The 18,057-nt window shown below is 33.3% G+C and overlaps 1 pseudogene; it reads right to left on the minus strand.

The window, feature by feature from the left end:
- Positions 1 to 15,061: 15,061 nt before the first annotated feature.
- LOC146885495 (uncharacterized) lies at positions 15,062 to 18,057 on the minus strand (annotated as a pseudogene).

An 18,057-nucleotide genomic window follows, 5' to 3' on the forward strand; every position in this document is an offset into this window, starting at 1 on the left:
AACAACCCAATTACTATCACATAATGCATTATTCACATTCTTAGGTTCAATTTGAGAAACAAATACAACATGTTGAAAGAATGCAAGCTTGTGTCTAGTGGATACTCCTTGTTCTATGTCACCAATTATGTTGTCCTTTGATAATCCCCTAGGTTCAATCCACTCCTTGCGTAAGTTGATGTCTGCAACATTTTTAGCCGATTGAATTTCCTTTTCAGTTGGCTGATTTCCTGCAGTAGATTCCAATTTTACAGTAGTTTGCTTTTCCTGCAAAATATCTTCTTCATCTGCAATCTTAGACACTTGATCTTGCAACTTTGGGTTAGTTTCATCAAATACAACATGCATAGACTCTCTAACAGTCATCAATCTCTTATTATAAACTATATATGAATGACTTTGTATAGCATAGCCTAGAAAAATACCTTCATCCTCTTTTGCATCAAATTTGCCAAGACTTTCTTTGCCATTGTTTGAGATGAAACACTTACATCCAAATACTTTTAGGTTACTTAAAATACGCCTCCTCCCTTTGGAAAGTTCATAAGGTGTATTTTCTTCAAAATTGGCCTAATCAACACTTTATTTAAAACATAACAAGCAGGGTTGATGTATCAGCCCAAAAATGCTTAGGTAGTGAATTTTCATTTAACATAGTTCTAGGTAGTTCCTCAAGTGATATGTTTTTCCTTTCAACAACACCATTTTGTTGTGGGGTTCTTGGTGTAGAAAAATTATGCTTAATGACATGTTTTTTACAAAAGTGTTCAAACCTTTCATTTTGAAATTTCCCACTATGGTCACTTCGAATAAATACTATCTTGGAACTCTTTTCATTTTCTAGCATGTTGGCAATTCTTTTAAAAGCATGAAAAGTGTCATTTTTGGCAGCTAAGAACAAATTCCATGTCCACCTAGAGAAATCATCAACTATGACTAATGCATAAAGATTGCCACCAAGGCTCATGGTTCGAGATGGACCAAATAGATCCTTGTGAAGCATCTCTAAAGGTCTTTCAGTTGAAAAAATATTTTTGGGTTTAAAAGAGACCTTGGTCTATTTTCCTTTTTGACATGCTTCACACACTCTATCCTTCTCAAACTTGAGTTTTGGTAGTCCTTCAACTAACTATTTTCTGTTCAACTGATTGAAATGCTGCATGTGTATGTGACAAAGTCTCTTATGCCATAACCAAATGTCATAGTCTTTTGTATGCAAATAATGGATGCTAAATGATGCATGATGTAGATCAAGTAGATATATATTGTTGGCTCTTTTTTCTATCAAAACAATACTACAATATGCATCATATATAAAGCAATTATTTGGTTCAAACATGACTTTAAAGCCTTTGTCACATAATTGACTTATACTTATCAAATTATGTTTCAGCCCTTCTACCAACATCACATTCTTGATGTTGAAAGATGATCCATTGCCTATGACTCCATTTCCAAGGATTCTTCCATTGTTGTTGTCTCCATAGAATACAAACCCTTCCTCCTTCAACTCCAACTTTACAAATTTGGTCTTATCTCCTGTCATATGCCTTGAGCAGCCACTATCTAGGTACCATAGATCCTTTTTTTCTTGTTTTATGACCTGCAAAACAACATAGTATTACATGGTACCCTTTGATAGTTTGGGTCTAACATGGTTATGCCTTTCTAGATACTTTTGGGATCCATTTCATAAATCCCTTAGGTACATCATACTTTCTAGCATAATAATTCTTAAGATCATGACCTATCTTTATAAAATAGTTGCAAGAAATGAATGGCATAGCTTTTGGCTCACTCTTGGAAAAGAAACTAGAGAACTTATTGACTTTCTTTTCATGGATAGGTGTATAACCAAGTCCAGCCTTCCCAAAAACACAATTTTGAGAGCCAAAAACAGCTTCTAGGTTTGTTTTTCCTCTTGTGAACCTTGCACAAGTTTTTAAAAGATATTTCATTTGATTTTTCAAAGTAGTGCAGTTTTCACAAGGTTTTATAACTAGCTGTTTTTCAGAACAATCGATTGAATTACTGTAAATCATTTCCAAATGTTCGAAATCAGTTTTTAAGTCAACTATTTTTTATTCTAGTTGGCTAACTCTGTTTTCTAGCTAGCTATTTAATCCTTTTAGCCGATTTTTCATGACAACAATTTTGTTTTCCTCACTATGTAACTCTTCAAAGTCATGCAAGAATTGGTAATAATCAGTTTTATCTTTAGATGACAAGGAACTTACTTGGCTTGATGAAGATGATTCATATTCGGCCATGAGGCATAAATTTGCTTCCTCACTTCCTTCTTGAAATGAAATGCTTTTTGAATCATCATTGTCCTCCCAAGCTATGTAGGCACGTCTTTCCTTGGCCTTTTTCTCCTTTTTCCTGTCACCAACCTTCTCCTTCTCTTTGTTAACATTAGGACATTCAATCTTGATATGTCCTTGCTTTCCACAGTTATAACATGAGAATGTAGAAGTATTACTTGAATCATTTTGTTTAGAAATGTACCACCTTTGATTACCTTTGTTGCCTTTCCTCTTGAGATACTTCCCAAACCTCTTGACTAGTAGATTCAAGTTCTCATTATCACTTGATTCAATAGCCTCTTCCTCAGTTTCATCACTTTTCTTGGAGCTATCCTTCAAGGCTATGGTTTTTACTTTTTTCTCGCTTGATTCAAGCTCACTTAGCCTTTGCATTTCAATCTCATGCTCTCTTAGTTTGCCAAATAGTGCAGCTGTGGTGATGATGGAGAAATCCTTGGATTCAGATATGGAAGTCACATTTGGTTGCAATTTCTATCAAGACACTTTAGAACTTTGATGTTTAGCTCCTCTTTGTCAGATTATTTGCCTAGACCCATGAGATGGTTGACTATGTGAGTGAACCTCTTTTGAACTTCAACAATGGACTCTCCTTTTTGCATCTTGAAAAGCTCATACTCTTGAATCAAGGCATGCTTCCTTGCTCTCTTCACTTCATTCATCCCCTCATGTGTAACCTCTAGGACATCTCACATTTCCTTTGCACTCTTACATTCTTGAGATAATTTAATTCCAAGGGGATATTCTTGGGATGGTTTGATTCCAAGTGAAAATTCTTAGTATAGTTTGATTCCAAGTGGAAATTCTCAGGACGACTTGATTCTAAGTGATACCCCTTATGTTGGAGTATGATTGCTGGTATAGACAATGAAGATGTCTTTATTTTAATCAGGGTGGAGAATGTTGGGCTGTTGAAAATAACATGTCTTGAAAAGTCCCACATCGCCTAGGACAACTAAGGTGTTAGTGACTATATAATGGGTTCTAAGTCCATGATGTTCCTCGCCTCGAGTCAAAGACACTTTAAGCTTGTATTTGACTCTTCTTATTTCTTATACTCTTGTAATAAGAGCATTGTGAGGTTTCCATTAAATTATTTCTTTGGAGAGTGCGGGTACTCAGGGTCAAAGGGCATGAGAGAGTTTATTTCATTGTATTTATTTCATTTCTCTATTAATAAAGCGATTCTCAGGGGTTTTTTCCAACAATTTATAGTGGAAATTAGGTAGATTAAGTCTCGTTAGAATTATGGAATTTGAAATGTTACATTTTAAGCATAAAAAGTTATAACTTGACTAGCAATTTTAACTTTTGATGTAGTGATAAATATTCAATCTTCAAGATCATGGTTTGATTTTAAACAAAAAAAGAATTATTAATTAGGAGATTGTTGTTAATAATAAAAAATAGTTGTGCGAAAGGCTAGATGGACTAAATATACAGTAAACTCAATCAAAATATATATACACAATAAGAGAAATAATTTTTGTTAGGTTATTTTTTTCATTTCCAACCTCTGCCAAAGGCGTTACCCACAATTTGTTTTTCCCAAGAAAAAATAGAGTCGTTATAACAGATTACCAATGATTTTGACTAACTCCTAGTAAAGCAATACCTACCCGCGGTTTTGAAACCCCATGTACTTACTAGTGATTCTAAAACCCTCGTTACTTACCGATGGTTTTGAAACCCCTGTTACTTACCAACAGTTCTGAAACCTTCATTACTTACTGGCGGTTCAGGAACCTCTATTACTTAGCAACAATTTTGGAACCCTCGTTACTTACCAACGGTTCTGAAACCCCATTTACTTACCGCAGTTCTAGAACCACTGGTACTTTGCAGGGATTTTTCAAACCTCTACTAGTTTCCAATGGTTTTAAATGCTTGGTCGGACTTTTTATCCGTACAATGCAATTCAATATTTATTGGTGTTTTTACTTGGTATTTTAAATCCTCTTAATTTTATTTGTTGCACATTTTTAATGCACATAATTCTAAAACATGAAAAAGAAAAAAAGTTCTATAATTTTGATATTTTTTTTAACTAGATATAACATTCATAAAAGCAAGGAATGTTGTCTATAAGTATAAGGTAAATAATAAAGTTTAAGCATCCAAACTAGTGAAATATTACAATATCGTTGTTCTTATAGTTATAAAGTCAAACATAATCAAAGTCTAATATCATTTTTTAATTATCAATCTTGATTTGAATCCGTTGTTTCTTCATTAATTAATGATCCCTTAATCAGATACTTAACATAAAGTATAATCATAATTATGTAACACTCACTTTCATATAAAATATATATTAATATATTAAAGATTTAAATATTACTAGTGATGGATGAAACATAGGAATTTCATTGACTTGTGATGTTAATGAAGAAACCTCTTGTAGAACACAATTAATAAAAATACTGAAAAGTACACTTATAACAACTTACAGATTGACTTATTAAGTGTGCAATATTGCCCACGTTTGTTGAATCAACTACCACCTCATCGCTAATCTTGAACAACTCCATATTTTATTTTGTTTGGTGTTAATACTAGCAGTAAATGAACTCAAATATTAACAACAATCATAGACATGTCAAAATAGTCTTTTCAACTAATTACCAAATAGACTTCACCTTTTCAACCAATACAAGAAAGATTGGAAGCATGTACACATATTTAAACAATCTTAAACATAATACTCACATAGGAATGTTTGCCTTCAGATGATATTTTGCTTCCCTCATACCTACAACACTACACCTTACATTCACACCACAATACTCAACAACCTACATACAGACACAAGAAGCATGAACTTGATGTCTTTAGAATAAAATCCATATAGATAATTTACACAAATTTGAGTGACTATTAAATTAATAAAGTTACCAAAATTTGACTGACTATTAAATTAATCAAGTGACATCAATGAATCCCAATTTTTCAATGCAAACTCTCAATTTTTCCATTTCCTATTAAGCCAAAAAATTGTAATTGAATTTTAATATTATAAGAGATGTGAATACTTTAGATTCATCACCAACCTATCACACACCAGGTTCGTCATATAACAAATTGGCTCATCTAAATTGTGGCATATATGTGTACCCTTTAAATGTGGCATATGTACCACTTTCTAGCCTTTAAATCTACAACATTTTTAGCTTTAGGCAACAATAAAAAATCGCGGCTTAAGCCCAAACATCATTTCATAATGTTTAGGCAACGAATATGTGAACGTGGTCTAGGTGGTCGTAGGCTAAACTATAGCCAACAATACTTTTTTTTAGGTCACAAAATTTCAAAACCAATGCGTAAAACATGACAATAAGCAATGGTGGGAAACTGTTGGCTAATATGCCATAGGCAACAATAGAGAAGCTGTTGGCTAAAATATAAGAATAGATAACAATTACATAAGCATTGCCTAAAACATGACAATAAGCAACACTTCATAACCACTATACTGCAACAATTTTTATTAATGTTGCTTATTCTTTTAAATCACATATATTAAGTATGAGAATGTAAAAATAAATGATAATTAAATAAAAATAGAAATAAATAATAATTAAATAATAATCTATTTTAATGAAACTTAAATATTTACCTTTTTGTAGGGAGTTTAAATCAATACTTGCTTCGTCTTGGTTTTCATGCTCTTCTACAATATCTTTTTCAATATCTTCCTCTTTGACACTTTCACTTTCACTTTCTAACTCTATTCCTTCACCACCTTGTCTATTTTCTTTGAGAAATTCATCAATCAACATTGACCGACATAGTGAGGTCCTTTGTGTATTATTTTTTATAGTACCTTTTTCTCCTATCATTGGTTCATCATCTTCCATCGTTACCCTTTTGTTGGTTTTCTTCTTTGTCCTAGAGTTTTCATCTTCCAATGTCATCATTTTAAAGGTTGTCGTTCTTCATTTGAGCTCTAACATTTTTCATTGGCACTAACTTTGCTCCAGAATTTCCCTCGGTTTCCTGTTGTCTTGGTTGTTGTTTGGAACTTGACTTGCAAACTCTAGCCATTGTGTTTGCATTTGCCAAAAGCTTTGCCTTGGAATTTTGAGATTATGTTCTTCCTATTGCCTATATTTGTTGATTGATGCAAGACTTTTAAATTACAGCTGCTACTCCCTTCATTAACCACCTATTTGAATCTTTGATTTGTATATGCTCTTTTGATTTAATCATGGATGTTTCAAATGTCAAGTTCTTTTGGGTAAGATTAGGATTAGTCGTCCTTGTAGTAGGTTTGTACATTTTTGTTAATTCAAACTCTTGGAATTTCAAATTGAGTTGGCTACATACTTCAAAATCAGTCAAATTAAATTGTCCTTTTGGTGCAATCTTAGGTCCAATAGTGACCTCTCCAATGCTTATTATCCTTTCACGCTTTATCTTTACTTTCTTTCACAATTCTTTGCTTGATTTCATTTCAGGCACCTCCAAATTTGGAACAGTCATTTTGAACTTATCTCCAACTTCCATTGTTTGAAAAAAGAAAAACATAGAAGAAAGGGATTTAGAAATAATAGGTGTTGCAAACATGTTCATAAATTCATAAGATTCGTTGGAATAAAAAAGATTCCATGTATCATGCACGCTTACGTGCTAGCTAGGATTTTCTTTGCCTATAAATACACTAACATGCAGATTTCTATGTGATAAAATGGTTAACCAACATGTAGATTTTCTTTTCCTTGATAAATAATGTTGCTAACACCTAAATGGCATTGTTATGTTCAAGTGTGAGTTGAAGATTGTGGTTACTCATATCACTTCCCTCTAGCACCCTAAGAGAGTAATTTAATTAATCACATCTTATATGTTTACAAATTTTAACCTTTGGATCATATTTTATTTCAGTTGTGCTTTGGTAAAACTAGTTTTGGATCTAAATTTAGAATGGGCTAATTTATGTTTTGAAACTTTAAAGTGAAAAGTACCAGAACATTATCTTAAGGTTTAGAATGGACTAATTCAATGATCAAAACTATTGATTATCCATATATCTGTGTGTCTTGTAAATAATGCAACTTGCATGTTATGATAGGTTATAACTCATACTTTTTTCATCTTATCCATATAAGTGATCAAAGTATCTCATTTTATTGTATTTACTTGTTTCATATTGCTTCTAGGATATCTAGTGGTCTATTTGTTTGGCAAAGAGCACATTGTAGATGCCATTTATACTCTTGCGACCAAGTTTGTCTGCAAGTTTGTTTTCCTAGTTATTTGTTATAACGTCCCATTTAAGTAATAACATAATTAAATGAAACATTTTGATGAATAATAAAAGGGCAAAGTCATGGAGTATAAAATCTACTCCTTACAATTATGCAAGAATACTTAGAAGGAAAACTAAGGCACACCATGATGCCAATAACAAGACAGAGAAGGAAATTTAACAGTATTAAAATAAGTGCTCCAAGAGCAAGGAAATACTTGGGCTACCGCCCTAAAAGAGAACTCATAATAGCAGGGTCCAACCCAAGATAAGTTATGCAGCGGAATCTCCATCACCCTGATGACCACGAGGAGTTCTTGCATCTGCTCAAATCAATACAGAACATACAAACAAGCATAAAGGGTAAGCTAGAGTAAAATATGATTCATCATACCATTGCATACAATTTTATAGCCAAAGATACATACATCAACCAAGCATGTGAGGACTCGCAAACAAGACACTAAGACTCAAGACACGATTATCTGGATACATATAATTAGTTGGATTCACTGGATGCTTGCACTTGTGGTGGCCTCTATTGCTCTACAGAGCCAATTGCCAATGGGTTTCACCCTACCACTCACAAGGTTAGCCTTCAAACATCTAAGACCATTATCCTGCCAAAGACTAAGGCCTCCTACTACTCTCACCACTTGAGTTAGTACGCTCTACGTGAGACTAACTAACTCTTTAGAGTGTCAGGATGCAATCCTTACTTGAATCCTTACTAAATTATATAATGAGGCACCACCACTAACTTTATGGAATTACATCCTAAGCATGAGGCACCACCATGAGTTCCTACTAATAGGGGTCATGGAATTACGTCATGACCATGAGGCACCACCATGCAACCATCGTGGAATTACGTCCTGACCAATGAGGCACCACCATGAGATCTCACCTAGAGATTCATGGAATTCTGTTCTGACCATGAGGCACCACTACGAAACCTTCGTGCAATTACATCCTAACCATACCAAAATCATGTCTCACCAACCAACGTAATATTATCATTCATACCAATCTCATGCCAATATATATAACCAACCATCATTTCATGTTTCGTACCAAAATCATACCAAACTCATCCAATCCAGACCATAAACCATCCAGTACATGCAAAATCACTCAATTCATACTTTAACATAGTAATCCAACCAAACATGTGACAATCATCCAAGAATAGAAGGGAAAACAACACTTGAGCATATTCTCGCCCAATTCTCGCTCAGGCTAAAAGGCCTCGCTCAGGCTAAAAGGCCTCGCTCATGCAAGAAGGTTCTCTCGCTCAGGCGAACTCCTTTCGCCTAGGCGAGAGCTCGAAAAGTGGGAACAGTGGCCTTCGCGTTCTCTCGCTTAGGCGAGACCTCCTCGCTTGAGCAAGATGGACTTTCGCTTAGAACAGGAGCTCATCGCTTGAGTGACAGCTCGCGCAAGTTCTAGGGAGCAAATTCTAGTACTCTCGCTTTGGCGAGACTGGCTCGCCTAGGCAAAAATACCAGGATTCTCCACTATTCACGCGTGCAAAACATAGAAATAATACCAAAATCACAGTTCAACCAATACCAAGCAACCATAACAACAAGCATACTCATGAATATGGTTTAAACCTAGAAAACATCCGAAAATCATGAAAAGCTATAAAATTCTACTTAAGATGAAGGCCATAGGGTATTTTGTACATGTGACAACTAGTGATGTTTTGATGGTGTATATTAAGGAAGGTTCGATTGATCTTGCTTTGAGAAAATTAAATAAATAAATAAATATTTATTTAATAAATGCGAGGACGAGAGTCCCTAAGTTAATTAATGGTTTTATTATTTTAATAATATGTTGGACCATGAGTTGTGATTTTATAATCCTAGATGCATAGGAATTATCACGAAACATGAAATGGTTGGTTGGTTGTGCATTGGATTGGTAATTGTGTGGTTATGTGTTTCGAACCTTGCCTTATGCGAAATAGGTTCTTTTTGCCAAAAACTCTTTTTGGTCATGAATAAGAATGATCAGAAAACCCTTCCCGTCGTAGGGAGCAGCTGGAAGGTTTGAGAAACCATAGTGTAATGGTCCTTAAATGGCCATTAAGCTATCTTTTTAATTTTCGTTTTTCTTGCCATTAAGCATAGTTAAGGCATAATTAAAAAGCCAATGGTGAAAGGAAATGGAGTTTTTAGAATACCAATTCATGTGAGTTGTTAAGGAGAGTCTTGAGAGCATTAGAACAAGAGTAAAAAGAGTGTGGGGGGAAACTTTGCTGCAAGGGTCAGGAGAGGTATCAAAGTGGAGACAATTCCTTTGGTGCAAGAAAGAATCCTCAAATCACACTAGAGAAGGGAATCCATGTTAGGGGAGCTGCCATTTCTTGTTTTAATGATATTCTATGCAAAAATTCATTTATCATTTAACCTCTTTATGTTTGTTGAATGTGGTTTTAGAGAGAGCATGCGTGTGCTTGTGGTTTTGGTTGTATTGTTATCTTTGTGACTCCATCACTACTATGATTATTATGATTCTTCTTTTTGGCTTGATGTTATGTTTAGAGTTTTTCTTCTAAATATGACACACTTATTATTATTATTATTATTATTATTATTATTATTATTTTTATTCTATTTTGCTATTATTATTATTTTTATTATTATTACTATTATTATTTTTCTTCTTCTTATTATTATTATTTTATTTTATTTTAATATTATTATTATTATTATTATTATTATTATTTTTATTATTATTATTATAATTACTATTATTATAATTATTCTTATTCTTATTATTATTACTAATTTTATTTTATTTTACTATTATTATCATCATTATTATTTATTATTATTATTATCATTATTATTATTATTATTATTATTATTATTATTTTATTTTACTTTTTTATTACTATTATTATTACTATTATTTTATTATTATTATAATTATAATAATAATAATTATTATTATTTCTATTATTATTATAATTATAATTATTTTTATTGTTATTATTATTGTTATTATTTTTATTTTATTTTACTTTTATTATTACTATTATTATTATTATTTATTATTATTATTATTATTTTATTTTACTATTATTTTATTATTACTGTTATTATTATCATTGTTTTATTTTATTTGTGATTTCATTATCGTTATTATTTTTCATTATGATTGCTTTATTTTATTATTTTTATTATTATTATTTTTCTTTATTAGTATTATTGTATTATTATTGTTTCATTTTATTTTATTATTGTTTTTATATTTATTGTTTGATTTTATTATTATTATTATTATTGTTATTAGGTTTAATCATGTCTTTGGTTCCCATTTTGGAGGTAAAATCTCAATTTAGTATCCGTAATTATAAAAGTCGCAATTTGGTTCTTTTTTTTTTTGTTAAAATGTTTCAAATGTGCCCTTTGTTAAGTTGGACTAGACGGCATGAGAAGGTGGACCAGTGGTGGAACTGTGACAAGGAACAGAGCACAATGATGTGGAAAGGGAATTTTTTTTTTTAAATAATAGTAAAATTAAATTTGGATTAGGGTTTTTTAAACTTAGAGGAAATTGGGGATTCTCTCAGCTTCATCTTCAATCTTAAAAGTATTTTAAGAAATAGAGGAAACCTTTCAAAGCATCATCCTCAATAGTTCCAAAAAATCCCAGAAACCTAAAACAATTAACATGGTCCTCTCTCTCAAAACCTTGCTGCTTCCATTTTCCGAGCAACCGAACAACAACAGTTCCCCTACCAACATAATAATTAAAACAAAAACTTTTTGACACAAGAAAAAGCATATCTTACAAAATCTAAAGAAATGGAAGTCCTCCCAAAAGCAATGCTTTTCAACCTTCGTATCATATTCATGGTTGCTGACTCCACTCACAACCCACCAATCCAAACCCTAAATCCCTCAAACCCCACTAGAAAAAATCCAAACATTTTCAAGTTAGAAGAAAGAGAACCCCAACTTTCTTTCCCCACACCTCGCTTCCCAACAACCAAACCAACCAACAAACAAATTAAAAACTAACACAACACAATCCTGTTAAAAAAAAACCCTCTCTTAGTCTCTATCTCTCTAGATTCTCTCTCTATTACTCAAATATAGAACTTCCTAGGTAGTCTCTCCAATTATTTATGTTAAATGAAAAAAAAATCTCAAATTTCTATGGTCAAACCCAATCATTCCACCTTCAAATTTGTACCTCAGTCAAACGCAAAATTGTGGTCGTCAATGGGGGGAGATAATAATTTGAAAGGAAGAAAAAGGAAAGTGAAAGATTGAAGATAAAAATAAAACAATTTCCCCAATTTCCAATGACAGAATCCCCAATTTTCCATACCTTTAAAAACCTAATCCTAATTTAATTTCACTATTATTTAAAAAAAAACATTCCCCTTCAACGTCACTGTGCTTTTCTGTTCCTTGTCACAGTTCCACCACTAGTCAACCTTGCCATGTCACTATTCACTTAATGTCTAGTCCAACTTAACAAAAAGGGCACATTTGAGACATTTTAACAAAAAAGGGTGTCAAATTGAGACTTTTATAAATAAGCGTACCAAATTGAGATTTTGCCTCCAAAATGGGGACCAAGGACATGATTAAAACTTATTATTACTATTATCATTATTATTGTTGTTATTGTTTTTATTATTATTATTATTATTGTTACTATTTTATTGTTCACGTGATATTTTGGGACAATGGTTATGTGTTCTTCCTGGTTTGTATATTGTTTGGTTGTCTAGGATTGTATGTTGGGTATAACACTTTGTTTTCATGATTTTATGTGAATTTATTGTGATTCTCTGGGTTGTATGAAAGCAAGGATATGGTGTTCATGTGTTGACATACACATATAGGAGATGCATTGATGTGTCATGTGGATATTGATTAGGAATGTAGATATTTATGTGGTTGTGTTTTATGAATGACTATATGATATTGGGTACTTAAGTTCAACTTAATGATATGAAAGTGTATTTCCTTGTCATGGATGCATTTTTTGCGTGAATTGAGTGTCAAAAACTAGTAAATTACTAGTTACTGGTGTGGCGCCTAGTGGAACGGTGTAAACCACCAGGCAATAGGCAACAAAGTGAACTCTAGAGCAAAACCAGAAAACTAACGCCTAGCGGTGCAGAATGACCCGCGAGGCGAAAGTTTTGAATTTGGGCTAAATCCAATTCCAAAGGGTTGGCACTTGGCGGCACGAGAAGTTTCGCCAAGTGGCTTGCATCATTTTCACCAGGCGATGCTGAGATCGTGGTAGACGACATGGAGCATGTTGGTGGATTCATTTAGAGATGGCTACAAAACTTTGGATGATGGTCTTTAAAGAGATGACTAGCTAGGGGCCTAGTTACGAGTGCAACTTGTATTGGGGTAACACATGACCACTCGTGGTTGTAGCCTGGTGGTTTTGGAAGTCCAATGGAGTGTGCCAGATCGTGGCTCGTACGAATGAGTTCTGGAAGATTGCCCTCCTCGGTGTTATCCGATGAGTTTGGTAGTCTTGGGACAATTACGAACTACGATTCGTATTGGGGAATTCCATTTGGTGTTGTGGATTGTGGCTATGAAAAGATTATTCCCGCGTGTGGACTATATGTGGTGGCCTGTAGTCGAAGGGGCGAGTAGATAATCGTGGCAGCAAGTATCAACAATAGGAATCATCAAAGGATGTAGAATCTGGATGCTCATGGTGACGACTGTGGGGGGGGGGACTAATGACTAAAGATGGTAGTTTTGTGAGGGTCGTCTGATTAAGTTAGTAAATCGAGGTTTGTGGGGTTGTTTTCTTTTATATTGTCGTTAGTTTCTTTTATTTTGAGCTCACCCTATTTGTTTGTGTTTCGCGATGATCATGTAACTTGTTACACGGAAGCAAAGGATGTTGTAGGTGGAGCTATTGAAGAGTAGCGTTGGAAATAGGGCTTACATGGGGATACTTTTTTAAAGACTTGTATTTATCTCATTTCGTTTTCAGTGGAATATGAACTTGGAGTTGTACTCTTTAATTGAATAATGGTTTTGGAATTTGTTTTCATTTGACGCGATTAATAAAGATGAAAACTTTTCCCACATTTTTTAGTAACATGAATAATTAAATACGACTATTTAATGATATCTTATTTTATTTTAATTAAATTAGTAATATTCGGTCGGGATATTACAAAGTTCATTTAATACTCTACACCTCCATTTTAGCTTATCTTTTTTTAGGTGTCAGGATGAGAAAAATTAGAGGCATTTGATGTCTATCCTTAGTGCTATAAAGCATAAGGCACACATTTTTATTATGGACTTTTCATAGGCCCAAAACATAGGGCACAACATGTGTGATCTTTTATCCGAAAGTTCATTAAAGGTATTGATTATGAATTGGAGGAGGGTGTTGTTAAGTACTTTGTCAATGTTCTTCTCAACTACCTATAGAAAGGATCCTTAATCTTAATAAACATTCCTTGCCCCTCTAAACTCAATGGATCTATTCACCAAACACATGGGCAGATTGTTCAAAGAAAATTTATTTACTCACCTCCTAAAAATAAACAGATGCCTAAAGAGCAAAAGAACAATGCAATTAAAGTTTCATATTCTTGTCTATTGTGCCCTTCTTTCTAAATCACAATCCAACCCTTACTCAATGCTTCCTCCATTTGTTATGTCCTAAGGGTGTGCATACTACCTTTTCCCCCATGGAATTTTCTAGTATGAAAGACAAAAGATGATTCAAAACACTCGGGTCATTCCAATTAAGTTAAACAAGTTTATTGGCACATTACAATTGGACATGATTCATATCTCCACTTTTATTATTTTTAAAGGCAAAATTCTTCTTAAAAATGCAGGCAAAAACTTGAGCTCAAGCAAGTTTAGTAAGGAATCAAACAGCATGTAACATATATAGTTTCGTATGGACCAATAGATTTTAGAAAAGTGGTAATTACTATTGTTATGTGAGGTTAACATAACAATTAAATGCTATCCACATACTATGCAAATCACTAATGCATAGAGTGTCCAATGATAGAGAGAAAACAAACCTTGATTGGAAAATTGTTGCAGAATGAAGTCTTTCATAGGTAATTGTTGCAGCAAATGAGGTTACTGGATGACCAATTACAGAGAATCCAATTTTTAATATTCAGAGCTAAAATCTCTATGAATTATTATGCAGCAAATGTGGATAAAGATGAAAGATAATAAACTAACCTTTACTTGGGTAGTTGTTACGGCAAATGAGGTAACTTGATGTTGGATGTTATTGTTTTGAGACTCGGATTGAAAATATGCAAAACTACTTATCCCCATAAAAGCTACAAATTTGTAACATACATGTAAAAAAATGATAAGATGAGCTGCGAAAGCAAACACACCAGGACTCAAAACATCTAAATATATAAGAAAAACCTAGTTTGTTGTACAAATTACACAAAAATAAAATAGGTTTTAAAACATGAAACTAACCATAATTAATCCATGAAATCAAACAGAGTGTCATCAAAATCTTCTTCATCAAAATCAATTTTATCCATAACAGGTGAAGGTTTCTCAATTACTTGGACAAGCATGTCTTCCCTAACCCAATTGAGTTCACCATCATTATTTGGACCATTTTGTTCAATACATTTGATTTATTAGATTGGTCTCCCATGTTAAATAAATCCCTTAGAACTCTCTTCATAACATACTTCCTATTTGCTTGAAAGGGGTCTTGGATATAAAAACATTGATGAACTTGAGATGCTAACACAAAAGAATAATTTTGGTAGCATTTTCTATTAAAGTACACACAACTTAGTCCATATTTGTCATTCTCACCCTCAAACCAATCACACTTAAACAAGACAAACTTGAAGTTACCATAATAATCTAACTCAATTATATATGTAATTACACCATAATATGTTATGGGTTATATTATTGGAGTTTCATCCTTAGAACTTGAAAAACTTGGAGTCATTGAAACCAAAGTTACACTAGAATTTTGAGTTTTTCGTCTAGCATCTCGCTTTGTAGTATGGAATCTATATCCATTGATAAGGTAACTTGGAAATATTTTTGCAACATTATTTGTACCTTTAGCGAACTCCTTAAGTTGAATTGCTACATCATCTTGCAAGACCTAAGTTCTAACATATTGTTATCATACTTATTTCAATCTTGCCGCAATTAAATAGGAGGTATCGATGTGCTTGAGATTTTGTTGTTGAGTCCAAAGAAAATGGTTTTCCATTATTTCCCCCCTAAAGGATGACCAAAACTTGAAAAGTAATCAACTGAATCTACATCACAAAAATTACCCTCATCATTTCGTCTTATTCTATTTAGCCTTGTCACAACATCTTTATGCAAATATCTTAAGCAAAAAGTCAATGCATCTTCTGCCAAATACCCTTTTGCAATAGAACCTTCTAAATAAGCTTTGTTTCGAACATAACTTTTTAGTCTGCATAAATACCTTTCAATAGGATACATGCACCGAAATTGCACAGGACCACCTAATCTCACTTCATTTGGCAGATGAATAGGTAAATGCATCATTATGTTAAAGAAACTAGGTGGGAGGATCATTTCCCATTGACAAAGTATTTCTTTGATATCCACTTCAAGGTAATCCAAATCTTGTACTTGGATAACTTTTTGACATATGGAGGGAAAGAATGATCCTAAACGAATTAAAGGTTTTGCTACAACATGAGGCATAAAACTTCTTATTGGTACTTGTAATAAGTAATGTAACATAAAATGTGCATCATGACTCTTGTAACTAGATATTTTCCTGATTCCAACTTGCATACACTTTGAGATATTTGATGCACTTCCACCTGGCAATTTGGCAGCCTTTAAAACACCACAAAAATTGGACTTTTCACGTGCATTTATTGAAAAGCAAGTAGTTGTATACTTTGCACGACCTCCACCAATCTCTCGTGGATGAAGGTTCTTTGTAATTCCTTTATCTTTCAAATCATAGCGAGCATTAACATGATCTTTTGTCTTGCTTGGAAAGTCCTGAAGAGTCCCAATGACATTATCACTCACATTTTTCTCAATGTGCATTACATCTAAATTGTGACGCAATGTATTTTGAGCCCAATAAGGTAGTTTAAAAAAGATTGATCTCTTTTTCCATGGACCATCCCTTTTGTTTTTGTTTATCTTTCCAAAATTATTCTTGAAATCTCTTAATATTTCTAGAATGTTCATTCCTCTTAACACATGAGGTGAGTGCCTTAGTTCTTTTTTACCATTAAAAGACTTTTTATTGGCTCTCCAAGGGTGACTCATTGGTAAAAAGACACGATGATCCATATAATACATCTTATGATTATGTTTTCGGTAACATGAATGTGTTTCATAATTACAACATGCACATGCCAACTTCCCTTTAGTACTCCAACCTGACAATATAGCATATCCAAGATAGTCACTTATAGTCCATAAAAGTGTTGCATGCATTTGAAAGGTTTTACACTACCATCAAGGAGGCAAGTTATACACTACCATCACAACATGCCATGTACTATGTGATATGCTCATAGTTCTAAATGGATTAAAGCCATCACTTGATAAATCGAGTCTTGCGTTTCACGGCTCAAGTGAAAACTCAAAATGAAGTCTATCAAAATCCTTCCAAGCTTCACCATCTGCAGGATGTCTCCTTTTCCCATCCTTAGAGCGTTCTTCTTCATGCCATCTCATTGACTCAATAGTCTTTGAGCACATAAATAGCCTTTGTAATCTAGGAATAAGTGGAAATGCCTTAAAGTTTAGGCAGGAACTTTATGATCATTCTTTGCTTGCTCAACATCTGAATTAACTAGAGGGAATTCTTTCCAATGAGAAGCTTTACAGATAGCTCAAACATCTTCACTCTCATGTTCTTTCCAAAACAACATGCAATCGTTTGGACATGCATGGATCTTTTTATAATTAAGGCCTAAATCATTAATCATAGCTTTTGTTTTATTGAAAGGTATTGGAATATTTAAGTTGGGTATGACTTCTTTCAATAATTGTAATAGGTCGGTGAATGAGGCATTACTCCACCTATGAAGACACTTTAATAAATAAAGTCGAATCATGAAAGATAAAGTGGAGAAGATTTCACAACCAGGAAAAAGATCTTGTTTTGCATCATTAATCAAATTGTAGAACTTGTTAGCTTCCTTATTTGGAACCTCAATACTTGTATTTGTGTCTGCCAGATTTCTAAATGTGTCGTACAGTAGGCCATCAATGTCATCACGTGAGTCTTCTTGATTGTTTGTGTCATCATCATTGACAACAAGTGATGGAATTTCCTCCCCATGGTTTACCAAGACTGATTTCTACACTTGGCACATGGACATAAAATTTCATTTCCTTGAGGTCATTCCCTAGTATATGCAAAATCCAAAAAAGGCTCCAGACCATTGATGTGCTCTGTACTAAACCTTGGAAGTTTAGTCCATTCTTTGTCCAT

Source organism: Vigna unguiculata, chromosome 6, assembly GCF_037176805.1.
Source record: "Vigna unguiculata cultivar grain cowpea cultivar isolate G323 ecotype 2 chromosome 6, ASM3717680v1, whole genome shotgun sequence".
Taxonomy (NCBI): Eukaryota; Viridiplantae; Streptophyta; class Magnoliopsida; order Fabales; family Fabaceae; genus Vigna; species Vigna unguiculata.